Consider the following 13,605-nt stretch of genomic DNA (forward strand, 5'->3'; position numbering starts at 1 on the left):
CTAAGTAGGAAAAAATATGGCTTTAAATTATTGTAAATTCCATAAAAATGAAGGAATAAAGAGGATAGAGAGCATGGAAAAAGGTAGCCAAGATGTCTTCTCCTTAGTAATACAAAGTTCACTTAGCATAATAAAAATTAAATAATGTAATAATGTAATCCACCACATTAAGAAATTAAATAATACCATATTGTCATGAGTAGATGCAGAAAAATTATTGCAAAGCAATTCCTAGTCATAAAAAAACCCCACTAGCAACTAGAAATGATCAGGTCAAACAGTCATCTTCCTTAATACCTCTCTTTCTCTCCCTCCCCATATTTGCTCCATTAGCAATTCTATCCAGTTTATCTTTCAAAATATACCCAGAACTTATCCACTTCTCACCACCTCCACTGCCTTCTGCCTTGTCCAAGTCTTATACTACTGCAATAGCTCTTTGACTATTCTCCCCACTCCCATGCTTGTCCCCCACACTCTTAGACTATTTTCCACTTGCTGCCAGAGCAATCATGTTAAAAGGTAAATTGTATCATGTATCTCCCCTACTTATTACCTTGCAATGCCCTCATCTCATTCAGACTCAGACCCCAAGTCCTCATAGTAGTCTATAGGGACTGATGTGATCTGACCCTATCTTACCACTCTGCTCTCATTTCCTCCTACTCTTTTCTCCACTCACTACACTTGAAACTTACCTCTTTGCTGTTCTTCAAATAGACCTGACAATCTCCAGCCCCAAGGCTTTTTCACTTAGTCTTCCCTTAAATGGAGTGATTTCCTTTATGTATGCACATGACCTACTCCCTCTCTTCTTTCGGATCTTGTTTTTATATTTCTGAGACCTTCCTCTGCCCACTCTATTTAACATTGCAACCTTACCCTGCCCTTACCCCATACTTTACTCCCTAGTTTTATTTTTTCTTAGTATTTAACATCATCTAAAATAGTTTCTATTTTGCTTTTTAATCTTGCCTATTTATTGTCTTCCCCAACTAGAATGTAAGGTCTACTAAGACAGTGTTTTTGCCTGGTTTAATCACTGATGTGTTTCAAGTGTCTAGAATATTGTTTGATAGTAAGTACTCAGTAAATATTTATTGAATGATTAAACTAATTCATTAATTTCCTTAACTTGATAAAATATATCCATCAAAAACTTTCAGCAAGCACCATATTACATGGTGAAATGTTAGAACTGTTTCCCTTAAAATGAGTAAATGATGAGAATAATCATCACTACTTGTCTTCAACATTGTGCTGAGTGCACTAACAAATAAGACAAACAACATTCTAAATGGTAACTTTAAAACCATTTACATTAAATTTAGGAACAAGACAGAATTAATGAGATATTTTGGTAAGGTGGCTAATACAAGTCAAACATTAAAAAAATAAGTTTTCTATGCTACCAATAACCAGATGGAAATAGATATTAGTAGCATATTCCATTTACAATTGTGATAGAGTATAAAATATTTAGAAATAACTTAATACAAAGGTATAGAACCAATATGAAACAAAACAAAACAAAACAAAACCTCATCAAAGAACATAGGACTGGCACTTAGGTTGATAACCTAATGTAAATTAGTGGATGAATGGATAAAGGACATGTGGTGTATATACAATGAAATATTATTCAACCATAAAAAAGAAGGAAATCCTGCTATTTCTAACAACATGAATGGACTTGGAGGACATTATTCTAGGTGAGATAAGTCAGACAGAGAAAGACAAATACTGTATGATCTAACTTATATGTAGAATCTAAAAAGCAAAAATCATAAAAAAGAGAGTAAAATTATAGTTACTGGAGGCACCTTGGTGGGGGGATTGGGGAGATGTTTAAATGTTAAAAGTTTGCAATTAGTAGATAAATAAGCACAGCATAGTGATTATAGTCAACAAAACTATATTATAAACTTCAAAGTTCCCATTAGCAGTTACTCCCCATTCACACCTCCTCTTAGTCCCTGGAACCACTAATCTTTCTGTCTCTATGGACTTGCTTATTCTAGACATTTCATATAAATGGAATCATACAATATGTGGCCTATTGTGTTTGGCTTATTTCACTTAGTATGATGGTCAAGGCTCATATCCTGGTATGTATCAGTACTTCATTCTTTTTTATGGTTGAATAATATTTCATTGTATGGATAGACCACATTTTCTTTATCCAGTAATCACTTGATGGATATTTATGTTGTTTTCACCATTTGGCTAGTGTAAATAGTGCTGCTATGATTGTGTACACGTTTTTGTTTGAATACCTGTTTTCAGTTCTTTTGAGTATATATCTAGGAATAGAATTGCTGGGCTATGTGGTAACTCTATGTTGAAATTTTTGAGTAACTGTCAATTTTTTTCACACAATGGCAGCATTTCTACCAGCAACGTATGAGAATTCCAATTTTTCCACATTTTTGTAAGCATTTGCTATTTCCTGGTTTTTTTCTTTTTCGTGATAGCCATCTTAGTGGCTTTTAAGTGTTATCTCACTATGGTTTTGATCTGCATTTACCCAATAACTAATGATGTTAAGCATCTTTACATGTGCTCATTAGGCATTTGCATATATTCTCTTGAGAAATGTCTACTTTCTTGACACTTTTAAAATTAGGTTGTTTGCTTTTCTGTTGTTGAATTGTAAGAGTTCTTTATATATTGTGGAAGCTAGACCTTTATCAGATACATGATTTGGAAACACTGTCTCCCATTTTTTTGGATTAATTTTTCTTTTTTTTTTGATAGTGTTCTTTGATGCACAAATTGTTTTAGTTTGATGAACTCTATCTACTTTTTATTTCATTGCTGTGCATTTGGTGTCATATCTAAGATTCTATTGCCAAATACAATGTCCTGAAGATTTACCCATATGTTTTCTTCTAGGAGTTTTATAGTTTCAGCCCATATGTCTAGGTCTTTGATGTGCTTTGAGTTAATTTTTGTTTATGGTATGAGGTAAGGGTCTAACTTTTTTCTCTTGCATGTGAATATCTAGTTTTCCCAGAATGATTTGTGGGGGAGACTATTCTTTCGTCATTGAATGGTTTTGGCACTCTTGAAAATCAATTGACCTTTGATGTATGGGCTTATTTCTGGACTCTCATTTCTCCACTATTGACTTATAAGTCTATTCTTATGCAAGCATTGCACCATTGTGATTATGGTAGGTTTGTAGTAAGTTTTGAAATCAGGAAGTATGAGTCCTCCAACTTTGTCTTTATCAAGACTATTTTGGCTATTTGTGGTCTCTTGCAATTCCATATGAATTTGAGCATTGGTTTTTTTATTTCTGCAAAAACACCATTAGAATATTTATTGTGGTTGCATTGAATTAGTAGATCTTTTGGGGGAATATTTCTATCAATAAAATTAAGTCTTCTAGTCCACAAACATTGGATGTTTGTATGGGTTGAATTGTGTCCCCCCAAAAAGATATATTGGAGTCATAAACTCCAGTACTTTCTTTTTTAATTTTAATTTCTATGTTCATTTATTTTTGAGAGAGAGAGAGACAGAGTGCGAGCAGGGGAGGGGCAGACAGAGAGGGAGACACAGAATCTGAATTCGAAGCAGGTTCCAGGCTCCGAGCTGTCAGCACAGAGCCCAACATGGGGCTTGAACTCACGAACCGCGAGATCACGACCTGAGCTGAAGTCGGACGCTTAACCAATTGAGCGACCCAGGCGCCCTAAACTCCAGTACTTACTAATGTAACCTTATTTTGAAATATGATTGTTACATATGTAATTAGTTAAGACAAGGCCACACTGGAGTAAGGTGGGCCCATTAATCCAAATTACCAGTGTTCTTAAAAAATATATCTTTTCAAAAGACAGAGGAATGGGGAAAATGCCATGTGAAGATGGAGGATTGGAATTATGGATCCACAAGTCAAAGAACACCAGTGATTGCTGGAAAGCCACTGGAAACTAAGAAGAGGCAAGGAAGGATCTTTCTCCTAAAGGTTTCAGAGGGAGCATGGCCCTGCTGATTCTTTGACTTCATACTTCTGGCCTTCAGAACTATAAGACAAATTTCTGTTGTTTTAAACCACTCAATTTATGGCACTTAGTTGTGGCAGCCCTAAGAAACTAATATACATGTCTTTCCATTTTTTAGGTCTTCTTTCAGCAATGGTTTGTGATTTTCAGCAGAGAAGTCTTTATTAAGTTTATTCCGAAGTATTTTGTTATTTCTTATACTGTTGAAAATGGAATTGTTTTTTAAATTTACTTTTTGGATTATTCATTGGTAGTGTAAATAAATAAAATTGATTTTTGTATATTGATCTGTATATTTCAATTGTACTTAAATCATGTATGAGTTCTAGTAGTTTTTTAGTGGATTTTAAAGGATTTTCTGTGTGAAAGATTATGCCATCTGCAAATAGAGATAGTTTTACTTCTTCCTTTCCACTTTGAATACTTTTTATTTATTTTTTTTCATAACCGCTCTGGTTAAAACTTCCAATGCAGTGTTAAACAGAAGTATCAGATATGGTACCCCTGTGTTGTTCCTAATCCTAAGGGGAAAGTTTTCAATCCCTTACCATTAAGTATGATGTTATGTGTGGGTATTAGATGCTTTTTGTCAGGTTGAGGAATTTCCCTTTTGTTCCTAGTTTGTTGAGTATTATCATGAAATGGGGTCAGATTTTGTCCTTTTTTTTTTTTTTTGCATTGAGATGAGTATGGCTTCCCTCTTTTACTGGTGCTCTTTATTCTTCACATGACCTTAATTTACTGTCTAGTGGCCTCTCATTTATGCCTGAAGGACTCCCTGTATCATTTTTTGTAGAATAGGTCTACTAGCAACAAAATTCCTGTTTTTGTTCATGTGGAATGTTTTAACTTCTCTTTCATTTTTGAAGGATAGTTTTGCCAGATATGGAATTCTTGGTTGATTTTTTTTCTTTCAGCACTTAATATGTCATCTCTCTGCCTTCTGGTCTCCATGGTTTCTGATGGAGAATCATCTGTTAATCTTACTGAATATCTCTTCTACATGATGAGTCATTTTTCTCTTGCTTCTTTCTTTTTTTTTTTTTTTTTTAAATTTTTTTTCAACATTTATTTATTTTTGGGACAGAGAGAGACAGAGCATGAACGGGGGAGGGGCAGAGAGAGAGGGAGACACAGTATCGGAAACAGGCTCCAGGCTCTGAGCCATCAGCCCAGAGCCCGACGCGGGGCTCGAACTCACAGACCGCGAGATCGTGACCTGGCTGAGGTCGGACGCTTAACCGACTGCGCCACCCAGGCGCCCCTCTCTTGCTTCTTTCAAGATTCTATCTTTGGCTTTGGCTTTAGATAATTTGATTATAATGTATCCTGGTGTTGATATCTTTGTCTCTTTTCCACTTGGAATTCATTGACCTCCTTGGATGTATAGATAAATGTATTTAATTAAATTTGGGAAACTTTCAGCCAATATTACTTCAAACATTCTTCTGCATCTTTATCTCTGTTGTCTCATTCTGGGACTCCTATTATGTGTATCTTGGTACATTTGATGGTATTCCACTGGTCTGTTAGATTCTGTTCATTTTCTTCCTTTTACTCAGACTGGATAATCTCAATCAATTTATGCTCACTTTTGCTTATTACCTCTTTTATATGTTTAAATCTGCTGTTGAAACCCTGTAGTGAATTGTTCATTTTAGTAATTGTACTTTTCAACTCCAGATTTTCTATTTGGTTCCTTTTTACAGTTTCTTTTTATTTCTGTTCTCTCTATGCTGAGGATGCTCTCTGTGGTTTCCTTTAGTTCCTTGTTTATGGCTTTCTTTAGCATTCTAAACATATTTAAGACAGTTGATGTAAAGTCTTTGTCTATTGAATCACATATCTGGATTTTCTCAGGAACAGATTCTATTAATTTCTTTTTTATCCTGTGAATGGGCCATACTTTCTTGTTTCTTGACATGAATTATATTTTTTTCTTGAAAACTGGACGCTCAAATATTATAAGGTAGAAACTCTGAAAATCAGATCCTTCCATTCCTTGGGGTTTGTGTTGCTGCTTATTATGAGTATTGTTTGTTTAGTAAATTTTCTGAAGTAATTTTTTAAGCTCTGTGTTTTTTGTTGTTTGGGGCTACTGAAATATTTTTCCCATTATCTTTGGTTGGTTATTGATTTAATGGATATTTTGTTATTCTCCTGGAACCAAACCAACCAACCAAGCAAACAAACCAAGAAAGAAAATGTATCCCAGTGTTTGCAGTCTTTCTCTGAGTTGAGGCTCTCCTTCAATGCTTATGTATGCAGTTTACAGCTTAACCTTCAATTTCTTTTTTTTTCAATGTGTATTTACTTTTGAGAGAGAGAGAAAGAGCGAGCACAAGCAGGGGAGAGGCAGAGAGAGGGAGACACAGAATCGGAAGCAGGCTCCAGGCTCTGAGCTATCAGCACAGAGCCCAATGTGGGACTTTAAGTCACAAACCGCGAGATCATGACCTGAGCCGAGGTTGGATGTTTAACCGACTGAGCCACCTAGGTGCCCCTAGCCTTCAATTTCTGCTTGCATGGTGCCTGAAGTCAGAAGTAAGAGCTTAGGGTCTTCTCAGGTCTTTTCTGAGCATAGGCCTAAACCTGGACATGTGCGTGGGCTTCTAGAGTCCTTAGAATGCATGAAAGCTTTTTTAAATTTTTTTTTTTTTAATTTTTTTTTTTTTTTAATGTTTATTTATTTTTGAGACAGAGAGAGACAGAGCATGAACGGGGGAGGGTCAGAGAGAGGGAGACACAGAATCTGAAACAGGCTCCAGGCTCTGAGCTGTCAGCACAGAGCCCGACGCGGGGCTCGAACTCACGGACCGCGAGATCATGACCTGAGCCGAAGTCGGCCGCCTAACCGACTGAGCCACCCAGGCGCCCCATGAAAGCTTTTTTAAAGCCCATATTCCCCTACGTATCCTCCAAACATCCAGCCTATTTCTTCCCAGGCTTTTCAGTTTGTCTATTGCTTTCCTCAAGTGCTATTCCTTTCCCCATGTGGCAATGGCTAATACATGTGCCTTTAAATGCCTTCCATGAATGCCACCAAAGAGCCTGCCTCAACCCTGGGAAAGCTCCAGGGTAGGTGAAAAAACACGAACCCTCAAGCCAATCCTTCAGGGTGCTACTAGGCCAAGCCACATAACCACAATTTTTGAGAATAAAGCCCATATCATGTCTTCTGATACCAGTATCCTGCACCTACAATGTGGACTACTATCTTTAAGGCTGCTCAAGACTGGGGAGTGGAATATGGTAACAAGATAATCTAAAATGCCACAAGGCTCTTTTACTAAAATTCAGCTTTTTTTTCTTTATTAATATTTCTTTCAGTGTTGTAAATTTTTTGTTAGATTCCAGAGTTCTGGAAAAGCTGATTCTGACGGTTTTTCCCCCCAAGCTATTCATTGCTTTCATGGAGGGATAGATTTTTAGAGTTCCATACTCCCTCATTTTCATTGATGTGGGTATCTAACAGGTTTTAAATTTTTATATGAAGTTTATATGGAAGGACTTCCATATCTAGCAAAATAATCACTCTGGAGGGCTTTGTAAAAAGAAAGTACATTTTAGCATTGTTTGTAATGCCAATACCTAGAACGTCTTTCAGCTGTTTCTCTAACAATGGTAACTGTTATGAACCGGTGATTTCTGTGTGTTATCCTATCCTTTTTATCATTATCCTTTTAAAAATGGAAGTTTTTATTCCAGCTATCCAGTTCCTGCTCTACCATGATATATCGAGTGCATCAAGGAGTTGGTGGAGAAAACTTGTCTTTTAATTTATTTAATTACCCTACAATTAGTATCTAATGGAGATGTTGCACATCACCCAAAGATCTTGAACTTTGAGCAGGATGCAGTAACTATATGGAACTTGGAAGTTGTATCTCTTGGGAGTGTGTTGCATGTAAGAAGCAGACTATGGCTGATAACACAGTTCTGTACCTATCTCTCTGTCTTTCTTTCTCTTCCTTCTTTCCTTCCTTTCATTAACTAAAACTTGTTTTTGTTTTATTAGGGGTGGTGATATACCTGGATAAAAACTACATTTCCTAGGTCCCCTTTATATTTATATGTGACCATGTGAATTATTTTTGGATGATGAAATGTAAATAATGCAAATTGTTGATGTGGCTTCTGCAAAAACTTCTTAAATCTAGCTTGTACCTTTTGGGGCGCCTGGGTGGCTCAGTCAGTTAAGTATCCGACTTCAGCTCAGGTCATGATCTCATGGTTGTGAGTTCGAGCCCTGCATCGGGCTCTGTGCTGACAGCTCGGAGCCTGGAGCCTGCTTCGGATTCTCTGTCTTCCTCTATCACTTCCCCTCCCCTCCTTGCATTCTGTCTGTCTGTCTATCTCTCTCAAAAATAAATAAACATTTAAAAAAATCTAGCTTGCATCTTTTGTTCTTTGTCCTTTTCCTTCTTCTTGTGTGGGAATTAGATCTGTTGCCTGGAATTCCAGCGGACATATTGTCACCACGAATTAACTTTGAGACTGGAAGCCTCACCTGAAGGATAGCACAGAAGAGAGATTAGAAAGAGCTTGGGTCCCCAGTGAAGTCATGGAACCATCATTCCATCCCTACAATGACTCATTCTTGGCTCATTATGTGAGAAAAATAAAACCCGTATTTATTTAAGCCACTTTTTTCATCTCTAGTTATCAGAATTGAATGCAAACCCTAACTGATACATAAGCCAACAGAAAATCAGAAGGATTTGACAAGATGATTCACAGAACAAAACCAAATGATCAATCAACATATGTAAAGATGCTCAAATTCACCTATTATTCAGGGAAATGCAATTTAAAGTATCAATGTGATATCACTATACCCATCACATTGGCACAGATTTAAAGAGTGATAACACCTAAATCTTCATCGCCTCTTTTACCCATCGCCCACCCACCTCCCTTTTGGTAACCATCACCTTGTTCTCTATAGTTAGGAGTTTGTTTCTTGGTTTGCCTCTCTCTCTCTCTCTTTCTCTCTCTTTTTCTCCTCTGCTCATTTGTTTTGTTTCTTAAATTCCACCTATGAGTGAAATCATATGGTGTTTGTCTTTCTATGACTGACTTATTTTGCTTAGCATAGTACTCTCTAGCTCCATACACATCGTTGCAAATAGCAAGATTTCATTCTTTTTTATGGCTGAGTAATATTCCATCTGATCCAGTGTATCATTCAAAGCTATTGTTTCCTTGTTGATCTTCTGCTTAGGTGATCTGTCCATTGATATAAGTGGGGTGTTAAAGTCCTGTATTATTGTATTATCATCAGTGAGTTTCTTTAGGTTTGTTATTAATTGATTTATATATTTGGCTGTTCCAAGTTGGAGGCATAAAATTTACAGTTGTTAGATCTTGTTGGATAGACCCCTTTATTATGATATAGTGCCTTTATTCATCTCTTATAACAGTTTTTGTTTAAATCTAGTTTGTCTGATGTAAGTATGGCTACTCCAGCTTTCTTTTGATGTCCATTAATATGATACATTATTCTTTAATTTATCTTCAATTGTTTTTTCAATCTGGAAGTGAGTTTGGGGCTAAAATGAGTCGCTTGTAAGCAGCATATCAATGGGTCTTTTTTTTATCCATTCTGACCCTATGTCTTTTGATTAGAGCACTTAGTCCATTTACACTTACAGTAATTATTGATAGATATGAATTTAGTGTCATTGTATTACCTGAAAGTTGCTACTCATGTAGATTGTCTCTGTTCTTTTCTAGTCTTTGTTGCTTTTGGTCTCTCTTTCCTGCTCAAAGTGTTCCTTTTAATAATTCTTGCAGAGCTTGTTTAGTGTTCATAAACTCCTTTAGTTTTTGCTTGTCTTGGAAACTCTGTACCTCTCCTTCTATTCTGAATGGCAGACTTGCTGGATAAGGTATTATTGCCTGCATATTTTTCTGTTTAGTACATTGAATATATCTTGCCACTCCCTTCTGGCCTGCCAGAAGGCCTGTGGACACATCTGCTTCTAACCTTATATGTCTACTTTTGTAGGTTAATGACATTTTGTCTCTAGCTGCTTTCAGAATTATCTGTTTTTGTATTTTGAAGGTTTCACTATGATATGTCTTGGTGTTGACCTGTTTTTGTTGATTTTGAGGGGAGTTCTCTGTGCTTCTTGGACTTGAATGCCTGTTTCCCTCCCCCCCAGATTAGGGGTTCTCAGATATAAAACCTTGTGTCCCCTTTCCCCCTTCTTCTTCTTCTGGAACTCCTATGATATGGATAGTATTGCACTGTATACAATCGCTGAGTTCCCTAAGTCTATATTTGTGATCCAATAGTTTTCTTTCTCTCTCCTTTTCAGCCTCATCATTTTCCATAATTTTATATTCTGTATAACCTATTCATTCATTTACTTCTTCCGTCCTTGTTGTGATTACATCCGCTCAGTTTTACATCTCATAGCATTTTTTTTTATTTTGGCCTAATTTTTAGGTCTTTTTTTCTCTGCATCAAGGGTTTCTCTGGTATATTCTGTGATTTTTTTCAAGCCCATCTACTATTCTTATGACTGTTTTTCTAAATTCTTGTTCAGATATATTATTTATATCTATTTTGAGTAAATCCTTGACTGTGGTTGCTTCTTGATCTTTTTTGGGGGGGAGAATTAATCTATCTTGTAATTTTATCTAGGTTTCTGTCTTTTGTGTGTATGAAAGCTTGTTATGTTTCATGTTCTTGAGAGTAATGCTATAGTAAGAAGGGCTTATACAATGTCCAGGGCCTGGCACTTCAGGAAGTGTTTCTGGTATATGCTATGTGGCCTCTGCTGCTGTAAATTGTCTGTCAGTCCTCTGCAGAGTTCCTTCTTGCTTTAAATGGGGAGTGTTTGGACCTTTAACTAGGTGTGCTTTGATTTGTTTGTTAAAAGAAACCTGCCATGTTCTCTCCCTCAAATTATGCAGATTGTTCTCTTAATCCTCAGATTGATTTCTTAGGTGTGCAAAATGATTTGATGTTGATCTAGCTGTATTCAAGGGACAAGACAAGCCCAGGGTCCCTTTATTACTCTGCCATCTTAAATCCTCTTTCTTGGCTGAGTAATATTCCATACACCATATATATACCACATCTTCTTTTTTATTTTAGAGAGAGAGGGAGAGGGGCACCTGGGTGGCGCAGTCGGTTAAGCGTCCGACTTCAGCTAGGTCACGATCTCGCGGTCCGTGAGTTCGAGCCCCGCGTCAGGCTCTGGGCTGATGGCTCAGAGCCTGGAGCCTGTTTCCGATTCTGTGTCTCCCTCTCTCTCTGCCCCTCCCCCATTCATGCTCTGTCTCTCTCTGTCCCCCCAAAAATAAATAAACGTTGAAAAAAAAATTTAAAAAAAAATAGAGAGAGAGGGAGAGAGAGCGAGCAGGGGAGAGGGGCAGAGGGAGACAGAGAGAGAGAGAGAGAGAGAGAGAGAATCTTAAGCAGCCTCCATGTTCAACATGGAGCCCAACATGGGTTTCCATCCCATAACCATGGGATCATGATCTGAGCGGAAATCAAGAGTTGGATGCTCAACTCACTGAGCCACCCAGGCGCCTCACACATCTTCTTAATCCATTCATAAATCCATGGAAACTTGGGCTATTTCCATAATGTGGGCATTATAAGTAATGCTGCTATAAACATTGGGGTGCAGGTATCCCTTTGAATTAGTATTTTTGTATTCTTTTTAAAAAAATGTTTATTTCTTTTGAGACAGAGAGAAACCATGTGTGAGCTGGAGAGGGGCACACACACACACACACAGGAAGAAAGAGAGAGAGAGAGAGAGAGAGAGAGAGAATATCAAGCAGGCTCTGTGTCATCAGCACAGAGCCCAACTAGGGGCTCGATGAACTGTGAGATCATGACCTGAGCTAAAATCAAGAGCTGAATGCTTAACTGACTGAGCTGCCCAGGCACACCAGTATTTTTGTATTCTTTGCATAAATACCCAGTAGTACAGTTACTGGGTCATAGGGTAGTTCTATTTTTAGTTTTTTGAGGAACCTCCATACTGTTTTCCACAAACTGCACTAGTTTACATTCCCACGAACAGTACAAGAGAGTTCCTTTTTCTGCATATCCTCAACAACACTTGTTTCTTGTGTTGTTGATTTTAGCCACTCTGACAGGTGTGAGGTGATATCTCATTGTAGTCTTGATTTGCATTTCCCTGATGGTGAGTGATGTTGAGCATCTTTTCATGTGTCTGTTGGCCATGTGGATGTCTTCTTTGGAAAAATATTAATTCACATATTCTGCCCATTAAAAAAGTTTATTTATTTATTTTGAGAGAGACAGAGACAGTGCAAGTGGGGGAAGGACAGAGAAAGAGGGAAAGAGAGAGAATCCCAAACAGGCTCTGCACTGCCAGTACAGAGCCTAATGCGAGGCTTGAACCCATGAAGCTCCAAGATCATGACCTGAGGCAAAACTAAGAGATGCCTAACTGACTGAGCCATCCAGGTGCCCTTCTTCTGCCCTTTTTAAACTGGATTATTTTGTTTTTGGGTGTTCAGTTTTATAAGTTCTTTATATATTTAAGACACTAATCCTTTATCAGATATGTCATTTGCAAATATCTTCTCCCATCCCACAGGTTGCCTTTTAGTTTTGTTGATTGCTTCCTTCACTGTGCAGAAGTTTTATATTTTGATTAAGTCCCAACAGCTTATTTTTGCTTTGTTTTCCTTATCTCAGGAGACATATCTAGTAAGAAGTTGCTATGGCCAATATCAGAGAAGTTGCTGCCTGTGTTCTCCTCTAGGATTTTGATAGTTTCCTGTGTCACATTTAGGTCTTTAATGCATTTTTAAAAAAATTTTTTTATTGTGGAAAAAATATATAAAATCTGCCATTTTAAGCATTTTTTATGTTTACAATTCAGTGACATTAATTACATTCACTGTGTTGTGCAACCATCACTACTGTCTTTTTTTTTCAAGTTTTTATTTAAATTCTAGTTAGTTAACATATATGGTAAAATTGATTTCAGGTGTAGAAATTTAGTGATTCATCACTTACCTATAATACCCAGTGCTCATCACAAGTGCCTTCCTTAATCCACTTTGAATTTACTTTTGTGTACAGTGTAAGAAAAGGGTCCAATTTCATTCTTTTGCTTGTTGCTGTCCAGTTTTCCTAACACCATTTGTTGAAGACACTATCTTTTTCCCATTGGATATTCTTTTCTGCTTTGTCAAAGATTAATTGACCATACAGTTGTGGGTTCATTTCTGGGTTTTCTATTCTGTTCTATTGATCTATGTGTCTATTTTTGTGCCACTACCATACTGTCTTGATCACTACAGCTTTGTAATATAACTTGAAGTCTGTAATTGTGATGCCTCCAGAAACAGACCCATAAATACATAGCATAAACCACTGGTTGCCAGAGGTTAAAGGGGTGGAGGATGTGTGAAAATGGGTGAAGAGAAATGGAGGATATAGACTTCCAGTTATGGAATGAATAAGTCATGTGAATAAAAGGCACAGATAGCATAAGGAATATAAAAGTACTTTGAAATGTTAAATCTAATATCTGTGTATTTAAAGTTGAAGGGGGGAAGTTTATGCTTAGTAGACATAATATTTCTCAAC

The 13,605-nt window shown here is 37.0% G+C and overlaps 1 protein-coding gene across 2 annotated transcripts in view; it reads right to left on the bottom strand.

Moving 5' to 3' along the window:
• Window positions 1-13,605, bottom strand: part of CLIC2 (chloride intracellular channel 2) — a 29,568-nt gene that overhangs the window by 2,828 nt on the left and 13,135 nt on the right. The gene's annotated exons all lie outside the window — the stretch shown is intronic.

The sequence above is a fragment of the Prionailurus viverrinus genome, unplaced genomic scaffold (assembly GCF_022837055.1).
Source record: "Prionailurus viverrinus isolate Anna unplaced genomic scaffold, UM_Priviv_1.0 scaffold_49, whole genome shotgun sequence".
Taxonomy (NCBI): domain Eukaryota; kingdom Metazoa; phylum Chordata; class Mammalia; order Carnivora; family Felidae; genus Prionailurus; species Prionailurus viverrinus.